The sequence below is a fragment of the Peromyscus maniculatus genome, chromosome 2, assembly GCF_049852395.1.
Source record: "Peromyscus maniculatus bairdii isolate BWxNUB_F1_BW_parent chromosome 2, HU_Pman_BW_mat_3.1, whole genome shotgun sequence".
NCBI classification, from domain to species: domain Eukaryota; kingdom Metazoa; phylum Chordata; class Mammalia; order Rodentia; family Cricetidae; genus Peromyscus; species Peromyscus maniculatus.
This window is the reverse complement of record NC_134853.1, coordinates 104,969,832-104,993,801: the sequence shown is the minus strand read 5'-3', so window position 1 is coordinate 104,993,801 and position 23,970 is coordinate 104,969,832. Positions and strand designations below refer to the sequence as shown.

Sequence of the window (23,970 nt, the reverse complement as noted above, 5' to 3'; positions counted from 1 at the left end):
GAAATAGAAGGAGGGTGCAATTCACCAGGGCCAAAACACAAGGATGAGCTACTCTTACACTTTTGGAGGTATCGGGGAAATAGCCCCATCACTACACATGCACTGAAGACTTGGGGTACGCTAAGCGCTGTCTACAACCAGGGCGACAGGCAGAGGGAGGAAGACAAAGAGTCTTAAGATAGGATGTTGGCCTGAGATGGCAGTGCCCTGCAGAAATCTGTACAGCAAAACAGATAAGAGATAAGCATGGATACACAAAAGGGAAAGCATGCATAATTTAACTCTAATAGACAGTAGACCCTTATTTCAGACCCTAATTCCTCCTGGCCTGCCATCGTAGTCTAGGCTGATTTGAGAATGTTGTGTTACATGAGTCCCAGGGGTTCCCAGCAGTAGCCACCAAGATGGGGGTGCATTAAGAGCAGAAGTCTCCCTTGTGTTTTAACTGTTTTTATTACCTCTCATACCAAACTTGGGGTTGTGGCCTGTGTTCCAAGCCAGGTTCAGCTACCCTTCCTCAACAAGCCAATTAAAAGAGCCAAATTAACAGTGTGTGTGTGTCGCCGGGGAGGTTACTCAGTGTGGGCACACGCATTGGGAAGAGGGATAAAGAGACCCAGGAACCGCTCCAAGTCCATCTTCCAGCTCCTGAAATGATATTGAAGTTTAAGTAGAACGCCAAGGATATGTGCTCCTAGGTGTTCTACCCAAGGGATGCTATCACTCACCATCATTTTCTGGGCTTCACTCTCATCCTGGGAGGTGGTCTGACATGGTGTTAGAATGTGTGAAGTCCTTTGATAGGGGACAAGTCCCCCTCTGGAGTCTTCCTTCTCTCCACACTCGATTCCCAGGGAAATTCCCATTTCTATGGGGACCATTGTTTCAATACTCCGATAGTCAGCCTGAGAGACAGTGTGTATGTAGAATGTCTCCATTTCCTCCAGGACACTACCTCCCTAGTGTACCATAGCTGGCAATCAGGCATTTTGTTCAAATCATGAACCTTTGGAGCACAGTTCACAGCCCAACTATAGCACACATACATTTATGTTTCACAACATTTAATAACCCTTGTATCACATGTGGCATCTCATTTATTAAACTGTACCCATATAGCTTCTGATGCGTCCCTTTTGGAGTTCAGGACTACCGCAGTTCACTTGGGGAGCAGTCTGTCTCCATGTGAAAGAACAGATCCCCGAGTTTGAGGAATAGATTTTTCTAAGCAAAGTATGTGATGGGAAGCATAAAGAAACACAACTTAGGTTATGTCTGTTCTGTTGTTTTATGTGACCTCTTTTATTTGTGTTGGAAATTCAAGACAGTGAGACAGAGGATAGACTGTGAGATGTGATGTTTTTATTCAATAAGTATACATTATAGTGCACACATGGAATATTTTGCTGACAGAGTAGTATTTTTAAAGTTGAGAATTCTTTGTTAGTTTTAAGAATAACAATTAGAAATAATTACTGCTGAATACTACATGCTGATTACTAAATATTAATGTTGTGGTATTGTGTGTGTGTCTGTCTGTCTGTGTGTCAGAGAGAGACAGAGAAAAAGAGAGTGTGGAGAGAGTGACTTACTCCATATGTAAAATATGCTAAGGCCCCTGCTTCTGAAGAATATCAGAACTTGTCCTGGAAGGATCGGGCCACATTCATGACCTCGATATTCCTGGGCTGGAAGAGCTGTCCCACCTTCACACACATGGCAGAGCCAGCCAGAACTCACCATCCTTCCCCTACCTCTTCCTGCTCCCGAAAACGTTTGACGCTGACCTTCTTATAATCCAATGTTTCATGTCTCTCAAAAAGAATTCTGAAAAATAAGTTGAACATGTATCTGTGGCTTGTTTTGTCCTGTTTGTGCTTTCTGGTTTCTTTGTGGCCCTGGCTTAATCCTTTGAAATTGTTACAGTTTCTACTTGGTTTACCTCATTAAAATCCATGTGTTGGAGGTGTGGTCCTCAGTGTGCTGATGGGAAAGGTGCTACCCAGCCTTTAAGAGGTGGAGCTTAGAAGGGGGTGTTTAGATCACTTAAGCCTCTGTCTCCAGAAGAGATGAATGTAGTGCTGGAGGACCCTGGTTCTCTTGAGGGAGAGTTGTTACAAAAGAGTAAATTTGGCCCTGCCTTTCTCTCTTGATATAAAATCTCATCTGCTCCCAATATTTTGATGCCACCTACCACAAAACCCTCACCAGAGTTGAGCAAAAGCCAGAGTCATGCTCTTAACCTTCCAGAACTGTGAATTAAATAAACTTATCATTATCTACCACCCAGTCTTGGGTACTTTATTATAACAATGGCATATAGACTAATGTGTGTGTGTGTGTGTATATATGTGTGTGTGTGTGTGTGTGTGTGTGTGTGTGTGTGTGTGTGTGTGTGTGTGTGTAAAAGGGAAAAGTGACTTTAAAAGATGCCCTTGAAAAGAATGTGGATCATTAGGAATGAAGGACTCATTCCTTCCTCCCTCCAAATTAGAAATTGATCAAAAACAATTGTTTCCAAAGGCCACTGACTAGAGGACTGAAAAATATGAATCATGAGCAGGGGATTTATCAGAAGTATTAAAAGAAGACATGTGGGACAGATTTCCAAAGTAGGAAAGCATTATTTCCCTGGAACTCATCCAGGGAAAACAGAGAACTGGGAATTTCAGTATTTTGTAAGAAAATGGAACAAACCTTAATAGCTAAGGCTCATGGAGTGTATTCACTGTGGTGGGGTGATGAGAGATTCACAGTTAACACAGGGTGTTTATGAGAAACGGGGCTCACCAAACAAACTCCACCTAGAGCTTCAGTTTCAGGGTCTAGCCGATGAGGTGGCTTCAGACCACTTCATAGATCTTCATTTCCGTGATGGATTTCATGTGAAGCCTGGAACAGGGATTGCAGCAGTGGGAACCAGAAAGCGACTAAAAGACCCACAAGAATGTGGCACTGCCCCAAACCCAGGCAGGAGGTTTCCAGTTGTGTACCAGAACTCTCTCTCTCTCTCTCTCTCTCTCTCTCTCTCTCTCTCTCTCTCTCTCTCTCTCTCTCTCTCTCTCTCTCTCTCCTGGTTTGTTTGGTTATTCTGGAAAGAGAACCAAATGGCAGCTTACTGGATAGGGATGTCCAAAGTTCAAGACCAATCCATGTTGCAGAGTCGTGGTGGGACTAGCAGTCTGGGATCAATATGAGATACGCTCTGTACACCTAGGCAGCCAGGATGTGAACTTGAACTTGACTGGAGCTGATGTGAAGCAAAGTCCTTGGAGCCCAGCTGGCAGAGTGCCCCCTCCCCCCCGCCCCAATTCCAGGCACTGACAGGGCAAGCATTCAGAAGAAACTTGCAAGACAAAAAAAAAAAAGTCTGGAAAAAAATTGGAGGTTATTAAATCAGACAAAGAAAAGTCTCAGGACAACACAGTGTCTTCTTCATATCCCAGGGCTCATTGGCAAGCAAGGAACAGCTGTTGGTTGAACTGTGGCCCTCCCAGACTTATATATTGAAGCTCTGACCTCCCAGGCTTTCAGAATATGACCTTATTTGGAAATAGAGTCGTTGTAAATATAATCAGTTAAGATGAAATCATACTAAAGTAGGGTGGACCACTCACACAATATGACTTGTCCTTGTAAAAAGAGGAATGTTGGAGACAGACAAGCACATAGGGAGAGCCCAGTGAAGATCGACGACCAAGGAACACCAGCGACTGCTAGGAAACCTTATCACTGGCCAAGGGGAAGGACGAGCAGAACATCTCTCCCTCACAGCTCACCCGCCCTTTGACCTCTGCCCTCCAGAACTGCAAGACATAAATTTCCCGTTGTTTATACAGCCCAGACTGTATTACGGAGTCTTAGAGAACGAATGCTGAGACTGAAGTCAGTCTGCTAGACGTTGGACCCCTGGTTGAGGGTGCTGCAGAGGCAGCTTTCACACAAGCCAGGAGCGAAGACTTCTCTGATAACTCAGACCCGAGGACTGACCCGCCTTTTCATACAGCATACTTTCTAGACTTGAGGATGTATAAAGGGAAGTGCAATAAACCACCAGCTGGGGAGGTACAGGGAACCTCCTACCTTGAGAACCAGGTGGAGGGTAGAGAACCTGAGATTTCCTCTAATTGGAGAAAGAATAGCAACACAAAGCCTACCATTTTAAATTGGGGATTCTTTATAAAAAGAGTGAGTATATGTAATTCCATATGAAAAACAGAAGGTGCGCGCTTGTACTTTAATCCTCGGTGTAAGGTCTGACTCCTTAGCAATTTTCTCTGTGCTGGATGGAGCGCCATTGGCTATCGGCATTGTGCTGGGTCCTAGTCTGCAGCATGCTCCTTTTACCTAACTGAGATCATCTGCCCAACATCTCCCTACTTCTGGCAACTATACCTTCTTCTCTCCATTTGACTCTTTCGAGTCTGTATATAAGCAAGCTCAAAGAATGTCGCCATCCTTACACACCTCGATCATTTTCTTTCTGTATAGTCCTCCCTGTTGTCAGCTACAAGGTTTCCTTCTACTTTCTTTTTTTTTTTTTTTTTTTTTACTGTGTTTGAGTTTTTTTTTTTTTTTTGTGATATATATTTTTTATTTTACAATACCATTCAGTTCTACATATCAGCCATGGGTTCCCCTATTCTCCCCCCTCCCACGCCCTCCCCTTACCCCCAGCCCACCTTCCATTCCCATCTCCTCCAGGACAAGTCCTCCCCCGAGGACTGTGATCGACTTGGTAGACTCAGTCCAGGGAGGTCCAGTCCCTTCCTCCCAGACTGAGCCAAGTGTCCCTGCATAAGTTCCTGGTTTCAAACAGCCAACTCATGGAATGAGCACAGGACTTGGTCCCTCTGCCTAAATGCCTCCCAAACTGATCAAGCCAATCAACTGTCTCACCTATTCAGAGGGCCTGATCCAGCTGGGAGCCCCTCAGTCTTTGGTTCATAGTTCATGTGTTTCCATTCATTTGGCTATTTTTTTTTCAATAATTGAGTAAAACTGAAATTTATTATATGCCACAGTCGTCCTACGGACCTCCATGCTATATATATATAGCCTCTATGGTTCTATGGGTTGTGGTCTGATTGTTCATTTTATATCTAGAATCCACCAATGAGTGAGTACATACCATAACTGTCTTTCTGGGTTTGGGTTACCTCACTCAGGATATTTTCTAGTTCCATCCATTTGCCTGCAAATTTCATGCTTTCATTGTTTTTCTCTGCTGAGTAGTACTCCATTGTGTATATGTACCACATTTTTTTCATCCATTCTTCCGTTGATGGGCATCTAGGTTGTTTCCAGGTTCTGGCTATTACAAATAGTGCTGCTATGAACATAGCTGAGCATGTATCTTTATGGTATGTATCAGCATTCTTTGGGTATATATTCCAGTGTGTGTGTGTGTGTGTGTGTGTGTGTGTGTGTGTGTGTGTGTGTGTGTGTTTCTAGGTAGGGATGAAACCCGGGACCCGGTACATGCTAGGCAAGGACTCTACCTGTATCCACAGCCCTCCTTTTAGTTTTGAATTTGAGACAGAGTCTCACTAAGTTGCACAGGGTGGCTTTGAACTCACCCTATACTGCCCTGAACTTTGATGCTTCTACCTTTGCCTTCCCAGTAGCTGAAATAACAGCCCTGTACCACCGGGCTCAGCTCTGTCAAACTTCCATCTGTAAAGGGACACAAAGCTACTTCCCACCTTGGATGTTCTAACAGTGCTGCAGTGAACATGAGCATACAGGTGTCTCCTGGTTTCAGGTTTGGGGGAGTCAGGAGGAAGTACCAGGAAGGAATTACTTTAGGAGCCAAATGGGAGAAATGAGGAACAGCGATACTGACAGGCAAAGGGACGGTGAATTGCAGTAAAGATGCATTCCAAGAAGCATGGCCAAATAGAAATGCTTTCTACAGAGGTGAAACCCACAGCTTCAGGCCAAGACGGTTCCTATCCTGCCTCCTGAGATGTGTAGTGTACCTCCAACCTGCCTTCACAGCTTCACAGAGGGACAGCATTACTTGGCTCCATGTCCAGAGGACGACAAAGAAATAGTGTGTAGTACCTAGTTACCATTCAGTAAAGAGGAACTACTTTGATCGGCAATTATTTTTCCCAGAGCAAAAACATAACACTTAATGCACACACACACATACATACATACACACACACACACACACACACACACACACACACACACACACGGGGGAGAGAGAAAGAGAACAGAGTCACAGTTTCAAAGGAAACTTAGATTTCATATTATAATGATCTTTGCTAAACATTTAAAGCTATGTTTTTTGTTTTTTGTTTGTTTGTTTGTTTGTTTTTTTTTTTTTTTTTTTTGGTTTTTCGAGACAGGGTTTCTCTGCGTAGCTTTGCGCCTTTCCTGGAGCTAACTTGGTAGCCCAGGCTGGCCTCGAACTCACAGAGATCCACCTGGCTCTGCCTCCCAAGTGCTGGGATTAAAGGCGTGCGCCACCACCGCCCGGCCTAAAGCTATGTTTTTAATAGATGGTCTTACTCAGTTTTCCTTCATTTTGACCAATTTCCTGAGAAAACTAACTTAAAGAGGACAAGATTTATTAGGGTTCATGGTTTGAGAAGTTTTAGCCTATAGTCCCTTGGCTAGGTGGCTCTGGGCTCAGGAGAGCACAGTGCACCCTGGTGGACGGACTCCTGTGTAGAGTCACCCCACAGTAACTGGGAGAAATAGAGACCAGAAGGGGCAGAGGTCAAGTTCTCCCACTTCAAGGGCATACCTGCAATGCCTAACTTCCTCCCAATAGGCCACACCTCTTAGAAGTTCTAGCTCCTCCCAAGACTGCCACCAGTCCTTCAACACAGCCTTTGGGAGACGTTCCTGGTCCAAAGCAGAGTCCTAAGTTAAGTAACTGTTTTTCATGGCTTGTGACTCCATCCACTCCACGCTCAAGCAGAAGGATGGGTTCTAGCCTTTCAATGGGCAACCAGCTCATTTGAAAGCACAGGCTGTAAGCCTGAGACTTCAGCCTTGAATTACACTCTATTTATGGACCCACACACCTGTAAAATGGGACCTGCTGTACCTATCCTATCAAGCTGGGGAGCCGGCCCCGTGGAACTGAACTGGGTAGGAGTGTTGGGAAGGCTGTGCATATGTGTGTCTTTCGCATCTTTATAGCTTTGGAGTGGTAATCATAGGTGCCCTCAATGCCCCGTAGTGCATCTCAACACCCAGGAAAGCAAAGGTCAGTTTATGTTGACGGAACCAGTCAAAATAAGGAATAATGAATGAAATTAAGGTAGAGGGGCCTTTAAGGGAAGGACAACCTTGTGTTCAGCCGGCTCTCCCAGATAATGAAACTGCCTCTAAGGAAACTCTGAAAAGCTTGCCACAGAAAGAAACACAGAAACGGCATCGGCTCCGCCCACTGCAAGGTAGGCACTTAGAGATGCCAACCCTCTTATCTATAAGGCTTCTCTTTTCTTCTTTAATTTCACCCTTTTCTCAAGGCTGCTCCTTGCTCTTCCTCTGAAAGTCTGATCTGACCCCAGTGTGGTTCCAGGCGGGCCACAGTTATCGCATCTGGTGGCAAACTGGTGACAAAGTAATGTCTCACAGAGGCATCTGCCATCTTCCTCCCTAGATCACCCTAGTGCCTTCCTGTCACCCTGCTCCTGGTCTCCACCACCAGGCCTCACTCCTCCACGTGGTGTCAGCCTGCTCATTAGGCATGCTCTGAAGCTGCCTGGTGTCAGAGCCGGCCAGCGCATCAAAATGCAGGGCATGCCTTAGGCTCCCGGGAAGCTGCTACATTCTGCATGAAATATGAAGGCAGCATCCAGCCCAGGGGAGATCCAGGGTGGGTTTAGTGGGACAGCAGCATAGGTGGCTGCTGAGGAGGGGGTTCTGTGGGCCAGAGAGATAAAACAGCCCCCCACCACCACATATTTTAGAGGAGTCTTTTGAGGGGGAGAGGGAAGCAGGGAGGGGCATCTGGCTTGTGTATCCCTGTCTGCTGGGCGGGCAGCTCCTGACACTTGCTCCTGGGATGCATTCTTTCTGCATATGCTCACAAGCTATCTGTGATTATGGTGATGTGCCCTTTTGAGATAGGCAGCGAGCTTCCTCTCCCGCTGTGCTCATCACTGATTCTTGAGTTTCTCTTTGGGGACAACCTGAAATCACAGGACCCGTCCGTGTGGATTTCAGAGTACCTGACAGTAAGAAACATAATAAAAAGTAATGATTGTCCAGCAAGCCCTGGGGACGCTAGCTGTACACTACCTGGACCTGTAGAGGTTAAGCATGCTTAATAAGAGGTGGCCCCAGATGGCCCAGAGTCTGTCCTCATCTCTGTAGAATCTCCCAGGTTTTTGTCTAAGGTTCTGTAAAGATATTGTAAGGTAAAGGGGGGTGGGGAGAAAGCATTCATTTCCTTCACAATCATAGCGAGCCTATTCTGTGTCTTGGACACACTATGGGGAATGTTCCATGCACACATCCCTTGGTGCAATTATACAGTTTTGTATGAGGGGTTATGTGATGATTTCTACCTAGGAAGCAAAGCGAACCAGAGTATTGGCAGATAGCAGGTACTTAACACAAGCTGAATGCTTGGTAAGAGTTCCTTACCAATCCACACATCCAAGTCATTAAGAGACATGGATGCTTGGTCCCTCCAAATACAGAATTTTAGAAAAGTCCCTCTTCTCACATCTATACACTCAGAGACATTTTCTTTCACCTAAAAAAAAACAAAAACAAAAACAAAAACAAAAAACAAAAAACAAAAACAAAACAAAACAAAAACAAAACCTCTGGTTATGATCTCCGTGGGCTCCTTGGACTTTAGTGACAACTCAATAGTGAATACACACTTCCGATGTCCGGAACCCTCCTGAAGCCGGGCTAAGAAGGCCAGATGCCAAGAGCTGCAGGGCTGTTCTGCGCGCCCCTCCCTCCCTGCAGTGGAATTGCTCTGCATGCCTGGCATGTCAGATGGATGTGAGGGTTTCCTTAGTGAACCCCACGTTGTCTCCCTGAAGATAGATGTGTCGTTTGTTGATGTCTGCTCCAGGCTTTCGGGAGACACCTTCACGGGGCAGAAGGGCATCCTGTTGCTCTGCTGGTTGAAACATGGAAGGCTTATCTTGCCTTACCTTCAGTAAACAGAATTCTATCATGGCTTCCTGTTACTTGGGCAAATGCTGGCTTCTCTGTGAGCCGAGGGAGGCTTTGCTTCTGTGTGGTTCCTGATACAGCAGGGCTCAACTAAGAGGTTGACTTTTCACAAGTCCATAAGCTTCAGGGAGCAGGGCACGACCAGCCCTGCTCACCACTGTATCCCAGGGACTTGAGCACTTCCTTGCCCAGAGTAGGCGCCCATCTAACATCCGATTGACTACTGTAAAGGTCTGTAATAGCTTGTCCCTAGAGTCAGTTACACATCCAGGGTGGGACAGTCAGAATTTTCCCAAGGTTTGTGCTGAGAGGCTTAAGTGAGACAAGTTGTCTCTCTGCTAGCTCCTAGGTTGAAGATGAGAAGTTTATCAGAAAAAGAACACACACACACACACACACACACACACACACACACACACACACACACGAGGTGGGGTGGCTAGCCCTAACAATATAATCTGATTTTTGTGTATATAGTCCCAGCTGAAGAACTAACCAAAAAGTCTCTAAACTAAACACACCAATAAATTCCTTATTTATTTGTTTATTTATTTACTTATTTGCTTAAGTTACCGTAGAAGCAAGGTTTCTGTCACTTAAAACCGAAACTCATCTGACTGGTACACTTGTTTCTTACTGTCCTGTCTACCTTCAAGGATCTCCGTTACATGATGCTGTTCTTTTCTTCACATTTAATGCAAGTGGATCTTCTAAATGCCTCTTTTCACATAATGGTCATCTTGCCCACGGCTCCTGCTTGCTTTGTGCAGAGCTGTGTTTAAGCCGAATACTCAGGGTGGATGTATTCTTCCTACTCACAGATCTAGAGAGAAGGAATTCTTCAAATTCCTGAATGCCATGGTTCCTACTGGCGGTAGATCTTACAACCATAGAATACAATATGCCATGCCAACAGCTCACATCAGTGTTATAGTAGACCTGGTGAGGATCCTTGCTTCTAACTCAGCTCTACTGGCCAGCTCTCAACTGTAGGTGGCTTGTTTTAGACAAATGGAGTTGGACATCCAGAAGGCCAGTGAACAGAACATAGAGAGGGGAAAAAGACAGATTTTGCCAATCTACTGCCCATGGCTTTGCACACCCCTGGGTAATAATAAGTCTAGATGCTAAGGCTCAAAGTGCTCCACCTGTCACTTGCCCAGCACTCGAGGTATGTAAATGACAGAGTGGGTCTGTCTGAGTGTGTGTGAGTTTTCTCCTTCTGCTGGGTTGCCTCCTGGGGCCATGTTCTGATTTGCTTTGTGTGGTCTAGAGCACTCAGCAACACTTCGACCACACAGTAAGTTCAAAGGTGACAGTGCTATCGCCATTTCATACTAACATGAGGAGGGATGGTTACAGACCACCCCTTCCATTTGGTGAGAGAATTGCTTGACATGGGGATACACAGGAACAAGGGAAGTTTGGAGTCCAATGTCCTTCCTCTGCAGCCCACCCAGCCTCTGGGGCCAGAGTGTGGCTGGGAAAGGCATTGTGTTCCTAAACAAGCACGATGCCTCTGGCTGGGTGACAGCTATTGACCCACCTCATTTTTGTTCTGCAGGTGTTGGAAAAAGGAGGCAGCCATCTCTAACCCTCAACAGGGAAGGGTGGAAAATGCTCCACAGTGCATGCATGAGAGTGTCCATGTGTTTATGTGTGGTCCTCGGAGCAAGGGCTGGGAAGGGACCAGCCTGCAAAACAACATTAAGAAACTGAAACATTTTCCACTAAGAAAGAGAATTACTGCCCATGGAATTCTTGCCCAGCCCGAGAAGTGAGTGGTAACTCCTCCTTTTCATTAGTTAAACAAAGAGGGTTATTTTTCAAATGAAAACTTTCAGCATGGAAAACAATCGAATTCCCAGGGCTTTGTTGGAAGTGAGATTCTCAGGGTTCCGATAAACTTGTCTATGTGGATGCTCAGCTGTGCAGGGCAGTGGTGGTACCCTGATCAAATGATAGAGCAGGCCTGGCCAGTGGGGCATAGGGGACTTAGCTTCAGGTGTCCCAAAACAATACCAAGCAGAAAGGCCAACAGAGAGAATGAACCATGACCTGGAAAGAGTTCGCCTATTCTGCAAAGAGAAAAAGAAATGTGAAAATACAAATATTTTCTGTAAGTCCATTAAATGATCCCCTTTCTTCCCCCAAGGCAAGGATCGCCTTCTGGTTGGAAAATAATTTGGAAATTTAAGCCCTGCTTCATTCAGTAGGGCGTGTTTCACCTTACTAAACTCCTGGCCTTCAGAGTTCTCCCAAACGAAAGTCATCTTCCCTTCAGAGCCGTGGGGTAATGCCATGGGTTTCTCTTGAGGTGTCTTATTCAAGAAAGTCCCTGGCTTGCACTCATATAAGAGCGGCTAAGAAGGTAAATGTAGATTATGTCTCCATCGCTTAGAAGTATGTTCTGTGCTTTCTCTGGGTCTCTACTTGTCCACATGCAAGGAACAAGAGTAATGGTACCTACAGTGCAGGGTTGACATAAAGATTAAATGCCACAGTGCTTACTTACAAAGCATTCACTACCCTTTCTGAAGAGAGGTAGAGCTTAATTGAATTGTGGCCATTGTTATCAAGTTAAAGGGACCTGGCGTAAGTTCATAGGCTGAACCTTTTAAAATTAATAAATAACATTCTTTGAGGTTTCCACTTTCTCCATCTCACTTGCAGAGAGCATGTTGTTTAAAGAAATAAGAAGCAGGCACAAAATAGGAGCTCTTCGGTCGGAGCTTCCTTCTCTAATCATTCTGTGAATGTTTCGGGGAGTGCTCTATTTAAGTTGGCTGGCCCCTGGTTTTGCCGTGAGTAATACACTGGGCTTAATTTCAAACTCCACACAGCCAAGATCACTGGATACTCGAGCTTCCCCAAGCTGAGTTGATACAGCTGCTCTGCCCCTGGTCACTGGTGAGTTGTCCCTGAGGATTCCAAAGGGTCTTAACACAAACAGGTCAATGGGCATGGGCCAATGCAACAGTCAAGGACATGGATCCTACAGAGCAGCACCCATGGGAGGCATGACTAGGAGACCTGCTCAACTCACAGGGGAAGTCAGGGAGTGCGCAGACAGGGAGAAGATGCCAGACAGTGTGGAGAGGGTGGCCTCCTTGGGGCCTGAGGAGAGCAGTGCTGTCTGAAGCCTTCTGTAGTCAGGGAGTGCAGAAGGTGAGAAGATAAGGCCTGATAGTGATGCTACCACAGCAATAAATGAAAGGCATTCCAGCTTAGCAAGTGAGGATTTCTGACATCAATTAGATGAGACAATGGATACTTGCCTTTCAAAGCCCTGAGTATGGCTTTCTTTTAAATACACACTCCATTACAAACGAAGCTGTATAAACCAAATTCAATTTAGACATGCCGCCCTCCCCAGAAACTTAGCTCTGGTATGAAACAAGGCTGTGTGCAGTCACTTGAGAACATAGCCCGTGGAATGAAGGACACTGTGCGTGGGCAAATGGAGCAGGTTAATTTGAGGCCAATGTAACCTCAGTGACAGGCAGGCTGGCTCACAGGTCCGGGAGGCTAATGACTATGGAGTGCTCCCTTTCCAGCTAGGAAATGTCTCTTTGGCTTCTGAGGTAGCAACACTCTTACCTTAAAAGGTTTGGATTGATGATCTGGGCCTAATAAAAGTGGATTCCCAAGTCTGTTGGGAACAACAACCATTTCAAAAGTGAAAGATAATGAAGATGTTCTAGAGGCAATATGATTATGAGTATACATTATAAATGATAATTACAGTTTACCATTCTGGCCTTCAGAGTCTCCCAACATTATAACTTGCTATGGGGAGATTCATTTTCTCTGTGTCCTTTTGAAGAAAAATTAGTTTCAAACTATAGATTTTCCCCTTTATTTTGATCTGTGGTCATTTTTGCTTTTCTTCTCCTAAAGATAAGTATGTCATTGGGATTGAGGTTTGGGTATGATCTGAAATCAGGGAACTCCTGAATACACTAGTCATCTGACTTATAAGTGGCTGGGCAGCTTACTCGGTCATCTCAATAGTGTGCTAGCACTGAAACATACAACATTGTCCCAGATACAAAACTCCGATCTGTAGATACATTTAAAGGATCAAATATACAAACCAACGTTACTTCAGAAATGCAAGGTTGGTTCAACACAGAAATTAGTCAATACAATTCATCAGAGTAACAGAATAAAGAAGAAAAATCATGACCATCTCAAAAGACAAAAACCCCCAAAATATTTGACAAAAATTAGTACATATTCATAATTTAAAATCAATTTTATAGTTATGACAATGCTGGAAAAGAATACTTAAAACTTGATATCATATTAATAGTATTTTAAAATTAAATAACTCAGTATGAATAAATTTAGCAAACTTTAGGTACCAAATATCTAAAAACGCAAACATTACAGAGAACATTTTTTTCTCAAGATTTAAGCAATTTGTTATGTAAATTGGATTGGGAAAACAGACACTGTAAAAATATGAATGAGTTTCAAATTGATCTATTGCTTCAGAGTAATATCCATGAAAATCCTGGCATGTTCCCCCCTCCTTCCTTTCCTCTTTTTCCTCCTTCCCTCCCTTTCTTCTTCCTTTTCCTTTATTATTTGTGAAAATTAGCAAGCTAATTCTATGCTTTATATAGATTGCAAAAGATAAAACACAGTCTAGACAAAACCTAAGGAGAAGGAAGCTGAAAGTTCAAAGTTCAGTGGTCCTTATGGCATTGTGGGGCTGGTGTAATCAGGAACACTGGATCCATGGAACAGACCTGAGAGTCCAGCAGCAGGCTGGATGAGGCCTCACTGAAGGCAGTGTGCAAAGAATGGTCTCTGAAAGAAATGGTTCCGTTATTGGAATTCCCAAAAGGGAAAAATTAATTTGGCCCTATCTTACACTATTTTTTAAAAGGGTATTTACAGATGGATTTTAGACCTAATGGGAAAAGTTTAACAATAAAGCTTGTATAATGTGAAACAGAAAAACAGCCTCATGGCCTTAGGGTGGGTCAATCTAAACATGATATAAAACTCATTAACCATAAAATGAAAGACTAAGAAATTAGTCTTCTTGAAATTAAGAACTTGTCATGAAACAAGAATAACCATATGATTAAGAAACTTAAAAGGAGTGGGAGCTATACTTATCTTCAATTAAGGGTAAGTATTCAGAGTTCAGTTAGAGATTATACTGGTTTAGGAAACAGGCAATAAGCGGTTCTCCTGCAGGTTCCATGGCCTCTCCAGCCTGAGCACTTGGGCAGGTTTAGGGTACCAGACGTAAATCCCTTTCTGTTGAGTGGGCATTAAGTGCACGTGGCCACCTCTTGGTTACTCCCAGGATGTGCGTGCCACTATTGCACCTTTGGGGACAGTCTACCACGGCGGTCATTAGTGTGGTACATGGACATCACAGCTGGGTAGAACTGTCAGTTGCTTTTCTCCCCTGACAGCTTGCAGGACCCTTGCAAGACTGAGAGGTAGTCCTTAGTAAACAGGCCTCCAGGTCAGACTCATGGATTTCCCAAAGCCCCGTGTCCTAAGTGTCTGGTGTCTTTGGCAACAGTCTAATATTCTTTTCCTGGAAGACAACAAGAGAAATGGCAGTCACCTTTATTGTTTTGCAACCCCTGACCAAAGACTAGAAAGAAGGCTTCCCATGACTGCCACAGGGGTTTTGTTAGATACATCTCTGGTTTGGGGGAAAACATTGTCACCCCAACTGGTATAACTTTAACTAATGTATGCATTATATATATATATATATATATATATATATATATATATATATACTTTAAACTTATGATAAACTTATAATACATATACTTTAAAAGTATATATAACATATACTTTAATATATATTATATAATATAAAGTTAAAATATAAATACATATAACTAATACATATATGTATATATGTATGCATATATTAATTTTAAGTAACCATAAAATTATAATTCCTAATGACTTTTTCAAGCATCCTTAGTGTTATTTCCCCCTTCCTGTCTCTCTGTTTTGCTCTCCCTCCCCGCTCCACCCTCCCCAGGTAAGATTCCATCACCCATTATTTCCCTTTCATAGCAACTGTGTCCGCTATTATTCTCTCCAGTGCTACTCATCCTGGGACCCCTTTTTACTTCCCTGATATCTACAATTACTTCATGTTATATACTTGCATCTATAGATTCAGATTCACAAGTAAGAGAAAATGTGAAGGCCACAGCTGGTCAAAAGGCAGAGATCAATCGATTGTAGGGTGCCTTCCCCCAATTAATACATTTACAACACAACTACCCTATGCAAAGCTCAGAGAGCATCACAGAAGAAGGAGTGGAAAGATTGTAAGAGTGAGAGGATCGGAACTGGGTGGGGAGACTAGGGGTGAATATTATCAAGATTTATTGTATGAAATTCTCAAAGACTTAATAAAATATGTTTAAAAAACAAAAAGCAAGAAGGAGAGGTGTTTTATAATATATAGATTCCAGTGCTGGGAGGGTAGTTCAATGGGTAAGGGGACTTGCTAAGTGTGAGGACTAGAGTTTGGATCCTAGAACCATGTAAAAATGCAGGTGAGCTCCCAGTTTGCACAGAGGCCACGCCTCCAGAATAAGAGACGGTGCAGTGTTCACCCAGTCCTAAACGGAACATCTATACCATACCCCCGCCCTGAAGGCTCAGGGATCATTCCAGAAGAGGGAGTGGAAAGATTGTAAGGGCAGGTGGTGGTGGTGAGTGACTACAGAGAGAGTGTTTTCTGGATACATCAGGGCAGTTGTACACACGATCTCACACAGACTGTGACAGCATGCACGAGATCTGTGCAAGCTCAAACGGGACAAAATCCCAGCATGGAGGAGGGATGGTGGCGCAAAGTCCAATCCCTAGTTGAGGAAGTATTGGCAATGGATACTTACTGGGAGGGGAAGTGCAAGTTTTCCTTAACGGTGTGACTCCTGGTAGGTGAATCATGCTTCACAGCAGGGCCTGCACTCAGGAGTATTTGGATAATACAAACTGGAATCAAGGGGTTCAAAAAAGAAAAAAAAGTACACATTTGGGTGGATAGGGAGGGGGATTAGATCTAGAAACAGTGGGGGGGGTGTGAATATGATCAAATACAAATTCTCAAAGAATTAATGAAAATATATACTATTTTCACCTGGACAGTGGTGGTGCATGTCTTTAATCCCAGCACTCGGGAGGCAGAGGCAGGTGAATCTCTGTGAGTTTGAGGCCAGCCTGGTCTACACAATGAGTTCCAAGACAGCCAGGACTGTTACACAGAGAAACCCTGTGTTGAAGGAAAAAAAAAGTATATATATATATGTAGATTAGATAGATATACATGTAGATAAATATAGATTTATAGATATAGATAGAGAACCTGCCTCAATATATATGGTGGATAGAAATTGAGGAAGACACCTAACATAAACCTTATGTCTGCACAAGCAGACATACACACTGTACCTGCACACATACATATAACACTCTTTTGTAAGTATACAAACACCTCTTATATCTGGAATAGTTAAGATTTCTTATATAAAGCAACAATATATAATAAATTAATAATGGTCAGAATAATTGAATATCTCTTAACAAAATAAAATACTTCAATTTATTTAAAAAAAAACCTTTGGAAAATATGCAAATTCAGCAGTCCAAACTCAAGTCACGATTCAGTTCAAGAGCGAAGGTTGCCAGGTATACCAGCCTTTGAGAAAAGAATCTGGTGTCTCCTAGAGCTAACATATTATACCAGATGACTCAACCATTCCCTTAGGAATAGACCCAAGGAAATGCATATGGACACCAAAAGATATACACATGAATGTTCATAGCAATGTCATCTTTACTAGCAAAAGACTGGGAGCCATATAAATGCCTATTTGCATTACAGTTATATAAACTAAGTATGGAAACATAGAGTGTTCTAAATCAGTGAGAATAAACAAATTTCCTCTCCTGCCTAAAACAGATACAAGTCATAAATATAATAATATTAAATAAGTGGATGATGCTGAGATAAAAACATATTTTATGACCTTATGTGCCATGTGCCCTCAGAGAGAGAGAGAGAGAGAGAGAGAGAGAGAGAGAGAGAGAGAGAGAGAGAGAGAGAGAGAGAGAGAGAGAGAGAGAGAGAGAGAGAGAGAGAACGGGTCCATGATGGCAGACAGCTAACCAGGGGCTTCTTCTGGAGAACGGGAGTGATGAAGCCAGCTCTGGAGTGAGAGCCCTACCTCATGACCAGATCAGAATGGTGGAGACATGAGTGGGTTCACAATAACCGTCTATCAAACTGTAAACTAACTAGGAAATTGCACCCAAGTTAAACTTAAAGATGCAAAGCTTACGAAACCCACACCAGCAAAGCTCTTGTGCTAGAGAACCTGGGGGTCTGTGTTCAATGCCGCAGGCGCTTGTGTTGTTAGGAGTTCGGGGGCTGACCGTACTCCGATTCATCTGCTGACATGGCTCCTCCCCTCTCTCCTTCTACCGTCCGCTTTCATTGTGAATGAATCCTTCCTCTGGCTGCTTTGCTCTTAAAGTTGGTATCCCCTCTTCCACTTCAACATTTTACTAAAAAGTATCTCATATTAGGTTAGCTCTATTTTTTTTTCTGAAAACAATTTGTTTAACGGCCTGATTGAATTTTGTTTATTTTTCACTTTCCTTAACCTATTGCTGTATAATAACATTTCCATTATGATTAATAATTTCATCATTACTATTAGATGGTTTGGTCTGCCATGTTTATTTCCCTCCCCAACTGACAACTTAAAAAAAAAATCCCCAGTATGCCTTTCTGCTGAATGTGGTGAGGGCAGGACTGGGAGTGGGCGGAGCTGGGGAGTAGGCGGGTCTGGGGAGTGGGTGGAGCTTGGAGTAGGTGGGGCTGGGTGGGAGCCCTTTCTTAGTCTTTCTTCCCCAGCTCTAGTGAAGAACCAGATGATCAAACACGCAGGGGAGAAGAGGATTCAAGACTGATTACTAAACTCCACGCTTCCCACTTGCCCAAAGTGGTTAAAGAGACTGCTTTCCTTGACGCTTTAGCAAAGAAGCCATCTGACCTGTGTCCTCTTATGGAGCTATTTGCCCTTGCTTTTAGTTGATTATTTTAAAAAATAAATTCTCTAGTCCTCAACTGGAGATGCTGAAGAAACCAGAGTTTGTACTGTTTTTTTTTTTCTTTTCCTTTTTCTTTCTTTCTTTCTTTTTTTTTTTTTTTTTCCATATGAAGGTTTTGGCCAGGAGTTTTTCAAACACTGGAATAAATTTTTAATTTGGACTTTGATATCCAGACAAGCCCAGCTCATGTTCTCTTGGGTCTCCTTCCCAGAGACCAGACATCAAACAGACACTGCTCACTGTCTTAGCCGAAGCAGCAGAAAGGCACACAGCAGCATGGTCGGTCGACAGAAACTGCTTCACATCCTGCCTGCCTGCCTGCCTGCCTGCACCCTGCTCGCTGCCTCACGGCTCACCATCCTGTCCACTCTGTGGACCCAAAGCAGAGTTCTTTCACCAAGAATGGATGATGCAGACTACGGTGCAGACGTTGCTGGGAACACTGTGAATAGTCCACCTGGGGACCCTGTCTGGAGCATTCTCAAAAACAGCTGTACAGAATACTTACCTGGCAGGGGCCATGATCGTGAAGGTGGTTTTCCCAGAGCGAGGCTTATCCACTGCCCTCCCAATGTGTTGACCCCTGCAATTTCCCCAAATTTGGGAAACTTGACTGCATGATTTGTGGTAGTGGGGGGAGGGGACTGTGTTTGCACTCTCCTTAAAAAAAGAAAAAGAAAAAGAAGCAACATAGAATCACAAAGAGAAAAAGGCAAACACATGCTGTGCTATGTCATTTGGCTTTCATTGGCCTTTCTTTCTTTCTTTCTTTCTTTCTTTCTTTCTTTCTTTCTTTCTTTCTTTCTTTCTTTCTTTCTTTTCCATTTCTAACCTGGATTGTAGAGGACATTCATATGTTTATTGTAAATGAGCCGCCAAAGTGTAACTCTTACATTAACTTTCTAAAACTCAGCTGGCAGAATGGAGAGCAGGAAGGAGAAAGGGGTAAAGGATTTGCTGGGACAGGTACCAAGGTGGTTCATTTCCCTCCACAGCCACAGATGAAAGACTGCAGGGGACTGAAACTCAGTGCCCAGCATCCCCTAGAAAAGTGACCACCCAGGCAGTTAGCAATCGTTTCCTGTTAATTGTTACCTGAAATAACCAGTTGTAGAAGCAGCATCAAATGTCATTTGGGGCCTGTCTAGTACACTCGTGTCCCATAATGAGACACAAATGATTTTTACATCAGGACTGACAGAGTCCTCAGAAGAAATCATTTCTATTCTTATTTCTAGTCACTTAATGTAATTGCCCTGAGCCCTATATGGGGAGTTGACTATTGGTCACCTAAGATCTAGGACAATTCCCCCAGTTACTCATGAGAATAAATTGTAGTTCTGACTTAATTTATGGCTCTTCTCTAAGGCTGAGGCACAACTATCCACCACACCCCACAGGAGTCTACATGGTAAAGTCTACTAGCACACTTAGGAAGTCTTTCCAGAATTCTCTACCTTCATCCTTAGTCTTGACTCTGAAGTGGCCTCTTGCAAAACCCACGTGCTCATATATGCTGCTGATGTTGATCTCATACCTGGCTTTTCCACCAAGCCAAACAGTTGATCAAAGCTGCTGTGGTTCTAATATTTGTGTGCCTCCAAAACTTAATTCCACTGCAAGAGTGCTAAGGGTTAGAATGTTAGAAGCTATAAGGCTTCCACTTCTAGAATTAGTGCCCTTACAAAGAGCTTCAGGGAGTGAGTTCACAGCTCCATCCCTTCTCTCCCCTCTACCATGGTCATGACTGACTAAAGGCACCATCATCTAAGGAGAGCCAGGTCTCACTTGGTACCAACCTGGTGCATTGACTTGGACCTTTCAGCCTCTAGAACTGAACAAATAAATTCCTACTATTTCTAAATTACAAAGCCTAAGCCATTTATATAAGTCTATATCTATATAGACATATATAAGTCTAAATGGACTGCATTATTTGTGAATTTCGTCTACCTTTTCCCAATCTTTCTCTCATATGGCTCAAAGCCTCTCTTGCGTTTCTGGAGACGACAAGTTTCTCTGCACTCCAACCCCTGAGAGTCTCTCTGTCGTTTGAGCTTATTTGAGTTACTCCCCTTGTCCTATCATCTTCCTCAGTCTTTGGCCATGTGTTTGTATCTCATTTTCTGCCTCCAGGGGCTGGAAACCAAGGAAGAGGGAGTCAACAGTTTCCACCTTTGCATCTCTAGCATCCCCAGGAGCGGGCAAAGCCTGTGGAGATCGGGTCCTGTGATTGCCCCATTCTCCCATACTCTGTCTTTATTTTGACTCTTGTTATCCTCTCACCAGGTAGCCTTCGTGATTGTACGTCCAGGCTCCCCTGACCTGTTTACCATCTTCCCATGATGGCAAGTGATCATTCCCAAAGGACAGAGCCCACCATTCTGGTTTGTGGTATCAGACACTCCCTGCTAGGGTGCATTGGCTTTCAAGTCTCTCTACTCTTGCCTGTGGCCCATGTGACCTTCCAGACTTTGAGACCTTCGGGCCATCGCCTTATCTCATCTTGCTTAGTATGACCTAGTCTTCCATTTGTGTTTGTGGCCACAGGTATTCATCTGCAAGTTCAAGGCCAGTTAAAGCATTGTCTCAAGAATTTTCTCCTGCTCTGTGTCCCTTCCTTCCTGGGCTGTATCATCTGGACTCCAGCCTCACATCTTTCGACCTTCATCCATCCCATCTGCCCTGCTGAAGCATGTTCAGTGCTCACAACCAGGTTTGCACTCCCATCCTGTGGCAAGACTCGGGTTCTCAGTCACAACCCTGCCCTGGCCCACCTGTGGCCAAGAGTCACACCCCCCTGGCTCAAGCATCTACTTTCAAACTCCACAAAGAGAGAAGTGACTTTGGTCAGCTAGGCGAGAGTTATTCGTTGGGCACTGCCCCAGGGCCCTGATTCTTGACAGCTTCTAGAGAGGGAATTTCAGGCTAGATAGAAGAAAAGTGTGTGGCTCCTCCCTTACCTGGTGTCTGAGAATTAAGTGGAGCACCTCACATGTACACATCCCATTGTTGGCTGAAGAAAAACAGAAGTAAATGAGGAAGATGGAGGCAAGGAAGGGGGAGGAGGCCTCAAGTGAGGACAATGTACCAACACCCAGGACCATTCGATGAGAGCAGCGCTGAGAGAGAGAGAGGGTCAGGACAGAGACTGTGTCCCGCTTCCCTTCTTAGGCAAGAGGCCGGACATATCTGTGGTTGGCTGGGCCTATGGAGAAGGACTTCTTGGACGTGGGCCTGCAGCTTAGACCTCACTCCTAGTGGGTCACAAAAATGAGGTGGTTATTTGTTTTATGGAAACAGCCTCCGTGAGGCTCCAAAGACCAAGCTGCAGTCTGCAAGGCACGCGGCAGGCCTTCCTCTGGGTGTGAGAGGATTTCCTTGGTTTGGTGGGATTTGTTTGTTTTTGAAGGGAGCCTGTTTATTTTCTCTTCCTTTAATGTTATTATTATTTTTTTTTTAGACTCACAAGGAGGAGGATACATAATGCACGGCTGATTTCTGCAGTCTCCTATTTTGTCAGCTGCTTGTGTTGATTAGAAGTTCAATAAAGAGCCTGTGATAAAACAGAGCTATGTTCAAAGGATCTTGTTATGTTTTTAAAAGGCTGAGCTTGGCAGAAAAGATGTAGCATATAGGCAGGCTGCCTTGATATGTTCTTCTTCTTCCAGGTCAGGAAGGGATAGAGCTGAGAGAAACATTCAGCAGTTTCTGGAACCTGTGTGATCCTCAGCACACATTTAACCGAGTCCCAAATCATGAGCAGGGTTCCGCTGAAATGAGAAGGGCTGTTTACCAAGCTGATGAAGACAGTGTGACCCAAGGGCCCCTCCTCCTAACAGCTCTGGCTGACAGGCTCTCTGTAAGAGACCAGCCTAACTCAGAGAGGAGGGGAGAGGAGGGCCTGAAGCAAGTGAGGTCACAGAGCTCCAGGAATTCCACACCCAGTGATTCCCCAAACTCACCCAAGATGCCATTCTAGCACGATCCCATCCAACTGCCAGGAACCCATTGCTTTAAAGACCAGGGATCACTCAAGGATCCCCAGAGAGGTGTCAGTGGTGCCCACCTGCTCCCCACCCCACCACCCTCCTTCCCCCCAGACAGCTGCTTCCTGGCAGCCACCAGTCTCTTGACTCTTACTCTAACGGAGGCTGAGAAATGGTTGTATGTGAACATCAGGCTGGCCAAAGTCGCTGACTTTATGCAAAGCAGGCGAATGCAGTCAAAACACTTACAGCAATCAATTCGAGTTGTTGGGTAAAGTTTTTTCCATGTCCCATACATTATTGAACAGTTAATTTCGTCTTTGTGCCTGCAAGACATTCCAGCTCTCAGATGACAGCTTTATCCATTAAGGAGCAAGCGGTGACAGCCTTACAGTGAGAGCCTTGCCAACCCAGCCTGCCGGGAGGCGTGCCTACATCACCACCAAGAAATCCTGGGACACATCAACATCTTAATCAATATGCGAGAGTCAATTACTGGGGAAGTGAGGGCTTAAGCAGGAGCTGATTATGAGGTTCACGGGCAAATGGGGCTTGATCAATATGAAGTAGAATCGCCCAGGTGCCGTCACAACATTCCCCCCTCCATGACAACATCCAGCCCCCACCAGAAGGCCCACATGCCCTCTTCCAGCATCTTTTTCAACCCTCCAACCACCTACCCTCCTGGAGCTTGCTTGCTTCATTTCCTCAATAAGTATATTGGGAATGGAGAAAGCAGGGTTTGGGGAACAATCAAAGGCAAATTTATTATTGGATACACAAGCTGAGCCCTTCTGATAGACTACCTGGAATCAAGACTTCCTCCCCACGCACAGCTAAGAGAACAGCTCCTCCCAGTCTGTCTGCGGGAGAGGGAGCCTTGTGAAGAACGCTCATCTGTGCCTCTTGTGTTATCTTTTCCTCGGGAGATACAACTGCACGCCCAGTCACACACGATGGACACCTAGGACAGACCGAAACATAGTTTTACCAAAGTCCAGCTTGGTGAAATCAAGCCGTTTACTGGGCTTCCTTCTAGAGCATAGGTGAGAGATTATTTACAGGAATGTGGGTGACCCCAAAACAGCTACATCACCACCAAGTCACATCCTGCCATGGATGGCAATCTCATGGAAGCTTCATCATGGAGTCCCACTTTCAATTAATCTTCTTAATCTTCTTATTAATCACTTGAAGCTGGGGAAGGATTCCAAGCTTGGGAATTAATTCCCAATTGCTAGGGAATGTCAGCAGCCCCATTACCATTACCACAGACCTACCACCATATTCTTCTCCAGTTCCCATGACTACTCAGGCAAAGTCCAAGACAGCATCATGTCATGTCCAGAAAAGAAGTCATTAGGCACAAATGATTTGATTCTCTTCCTCTTCTACTGCATTTGCGACTTCCTAACTGGCACCTGAACTCAAAAGCATCTCCTGAAATCTATCCTTGATTGGCTGTCAGATTATGTCACAGGGGTCCTCAAGGACATTCAGTGTCATCCTGGGTAATAAAATCCAAACTACACTTTGTATTTGCAAGACTTCCTATGGTGTGGCCCCATGAAGCTCATGATATTATTTGAGCTCTCTTCCTTAAGCACAAGTGTGCTCTTTATAACTTCATAATGGCCTTCCCTTCCTTTGTTACTTAGGGTCCCTGAAGCTGTCTCTAATTCCCTGGATAACA

General features: G+C 44.3%; 1 non-coding gene across 1 annotated transcript; it reads left to right on the top strand.

Annotated features, from left to right (window-relative positions):
- The first annotated feature begins 18,788 nt into the window (after positions 1–18,788).
- Positions 18,789–18,953, top strand: LOC121827784 (U1 spliceosomal RNA). The gene has a single exon (XR_006070080.2). It is a non-coding gene; the product is annotated as a U1 spliceosomal RNA (small nuclear RNA).
- Positions 18,954–23,970: the final 5,017 nt, after the last annotated feature.